This window comes from Arachis hypogaea, chromosome 16 (assembly GCF_003086295.3).
Source record: "Arachis hypogaea cultivar Tifrunner chromosome 16, arahy.Tifrunner.gnm2.J5K5, whole genome shotgun sequence".
NCBI lineage: Eukaryota > Viridiplantae > Streptophyta > Magnoliopsida > Fabales > Fabaceae > Arachis > Arachis hypogaea.
In genome coordinates, this window is record NC_092051.1 from 75,926,040 (window position 1) to 75,929,353 (window position 3,314).

General features: G+C 36.6%; 1 long non-coding RNA gene across 1 annotated transcript; it reads left to right on the forward strand.

The window, feature by feature from the left end:
* Positions 1-665: 665 nt before the first annotated feature.
* On the forward strand, positions 666-2,399 carry LOC112758722 (uncharacterized). The gene is made up of 5 exons (XR_003179802.3): positions 666-743; positions 1,084-1,268; positions 1,633-1,804; positions 1,921-2,007; positions 2,154-2,399. It is a non-coding gene; the product is annotated as an uncharacterized lncRNA (long non-coding RNA).
* The last annotated feature ends 915 nt before the right edge of the window (positions 2,400-3,314 follow it).

The following is a 3,314-nucleotide window of genomic DNA, read 5'->3' on the forward strand; positions in this document are numbered from 1 at the left end:
TCACCTTCACTTTCCATTATTTCGGTGCTGATGTGAGTTTTTATGAATTTATTTTATACTTTTCCATCATCGAAGAGGTAGATATCCCAATTTTATCTTCTGTGATTAAATGAATGTTAATTTGTTTTGTAATGCAGCACTACTTTGAAATGCAAGATGGGGTTATTCACGTATATCCAAATAAAGACTGTAAGTAATTAGTAATACACCAAGTTTTTTGTAGTGTCTGATTTGAACTACAGAATATAGGGAGCAGTTTCATTTAACAAGTTTCAGTTTTTTGTTCATTGCATCTGACATATTTTTAAGTGCCCCTGTCCTGTTTCACTGACTATTGTTTTCTCTCAGATCTATACTGCAGCTGTATCAGCAAAAAACTGGAAATTGTATTTCCGTATTTATTGTTTTCTTTCCCCATCTGGTTTTTTGGTGTTGGGCAAGAGGGATTGCAGGTTTTGGTCTCCAGTTACTGCTTTCTCATTAACTGATATTTTTACAGATGTACCTATAAAAACTTAACGATAAAAATTAATAAGTAGCACTTTTCTCAATCAAAGAAAGGAAAGGGGCTGGGGGTGGGTTCAGTTATAAAACCCTGTTTGTCTAACTGTTTTTCTTAGGATTTTGGCAGAGGATCTCAGCTGACTCCTGTTTTACATCTTGGCGCTGGAGCATGTGCTGGAATAATTGCCATGTCCGCAACTTATCCAATGGATATGGTTCGAGGCAGGATAACTGTACAGGTACATCTTTACCTTCATTTTTCTGTTTACCAATTGCTTGGTTTGCAAATCACATAGAGAGAAGATATAACATTGGTTTTCTTCGTGTTCTTTGTGCTCTACTGCTCTTAATATTTATAGTATGCTTTTTGTTGATGATTACTTCTTTACAAAGTTGATGATTACAGTCATGATCATAATGGCAAATATGACAAATCTTAATATTGTGCTTGGGTAATTCATGCAACTGATATAATTAACTCCCTAAAGTTCTCCACCCCTCCTCTCCTGCTGTAGTGGCTGTAGTGCTGTTATTAGAATTAATGCTTTCTTATTTTTAATTGTTTTCTCTGTTTTCCAGGTTCCATTGTAGGTCTAAACTTTGCTGTTTATGAGTCTTTGAAAGATTGGTTAGTTAAATCCAATCCATTTGGTCTAGTGCAAGATTCTGAGTTGAGTGTGACAACTCGCCTGGCATGTGGTGCTGCACCTGGAACTGTTGGGCAAACTGTTGCTTATCCCCTTTGAAGCACCTTTAGATTGAAGGTGTGAGTATCATTTTAGAGAAGCCAATCCATGCATGTTGTTAGAATTTTAATTATTATTTTTTTAGGTGTTACATATCATAGCCCATATTGTTAACGTGGTTTCTCAGCCTGGGAAATCGTGGAATAATTATTGATTACTAGACCATATAATATTACTCTACTTAACAACATTATCTCTTTTAATGTGATCATAAATGTTCCGAGGAAATAGAGTGTTCATGCAGATGTCTTGATTAATTTCCAACACCTAGACTACATGTGTCAGCTTTCTATTTCACTTGGGTTTTAGGTTTTTTCAGCACTTAGATTTGTTTTACAAACCAACTGCTGCTTTCATCTGCAATATCAAATTCCCTCTTCAGGTGGCTAGCTTTCCATTTGATGATCATAATTGCCCACCACTTCAACTGGTTATCTCTTTCTGTCATAGTGCATACTCGTGGTTGAAGTTAGATATTGAGAATGTTGTGGTTGTCCACTGTAAGGCTGGAACGAACAAGGTTGATGATTTCTAGTCTTCTATTATTCTTGAAGGTGAGTAGTATCTAAACGTTTTCTTCTAAATTTAATGAACCTGCTTTACATTTACTCCATCTTTCTTTTTATGCTGCTCAGTTTTATTTATATTTGGTAAGTTAAATGTGCTGCAGTTCTTTCCAATTGCTGAGGAGTCAATGGATTACTATAATCAGAAATGATGTGTTGATGGAAAAGGACTTGTTCTGCCCAGTCAGATTGTAAGTTCGGCTTTGCTATGTCCTAATTCAGCCAAAAATTGGGGATTCTGGAGTATTACACTCTTGCTTCTTCTTGTCTTATGTCTTACTTTATCTTTTGTAACTTAAACATGTTTTTTGTTCCCTTGTTGATTTTGCTATTTCAGGGAAGCTGTGAAACATTTTGATCCTGGTCCTAGTGTTCCTCACAGCCATACCAAGCCTTATGTACGATCTAAGGGAAGGAAGTTTGAGAGGGCTAGAGGAAGAAAGAACAACAAAGGACTTAGTGTTTAAGTTGTATTGTTTCTGTATTTTTCTACCGTTTTTAGTTTTGGAATTTGAACTCGAAATTTATTTTGTATTTGAATATTAGTTTATTAATGTATAAAATAATTAAAGCAAAAATTATGTCACTAATAAAAATTGTCTTGCAACAAAAATTGCATACTATATTTATAGGTTTGGTAATAAAAAAGGATTGAAAATTTATATTGTGTAGTAATTAAGATCAAGTAAGAAAAAGAAATTTTTTTTTTTAATTTAACAAGCCTTTCGCCACGCTTTAAAAGCATGGCCTTATATCTCCCTATCGCAATGCTTTAAAAGCGTGGCCGTATCTCTCCCTATCGCCACGCTTCAAAAGCGTGGCCATATCTCTACTTATCGCCACGCTTTAAAAGCGTGGCCATATCTCTACTTATTGCCACGCTTTAAAAGCGTGGCCGTATTTTCCACCTACAGCCACGCTTTTACAAGTGGCGGTTTGTAAAAAAGCGTGGCAAACAAAAAGCGTGGCAATAGGCTGCAAAAAGCGTGGCGATAGAGCAACCGCCACCCTTTGATAGGTCACCCTTTCAAAAGCGTGGCGGTAGCTTAAAAAGCGTGGCGAAAAGCTATCGCCACGCTTTTTTCAGCTTTTCGCCACGCTTTAAAAGCGTGGCAATAGACGTGTTTTCTTGTAGTGTTTCAACGGTGGAGTTTCTACACACCATAGATTAAGGTGTGGAGCTCTGCTGTTCCTCATGAATTAATGCAATGTACTATTGTTTTCTTATTCAATTCAAGCTTATTCTTATTCTAAGATATTCGCTTGCACTTCAACATGATGAATGTGATGATCCGTGACACTCATCACTATTCTCAACCTATGAACACGTGCCTAACAACCACCTCCATTCTACCTTAGCTTGAGCGTTTATCTCTTAGCCTCCATTCCGAAAGATCGGAGTCTTCGTGGAATAAGCTAGAATCAATTGGTAGAATTCTTGAGATCCAGAAAGTTTAGAATCTTGGGATGACTGTGACGAGCTTCAAACTCGCGAGTG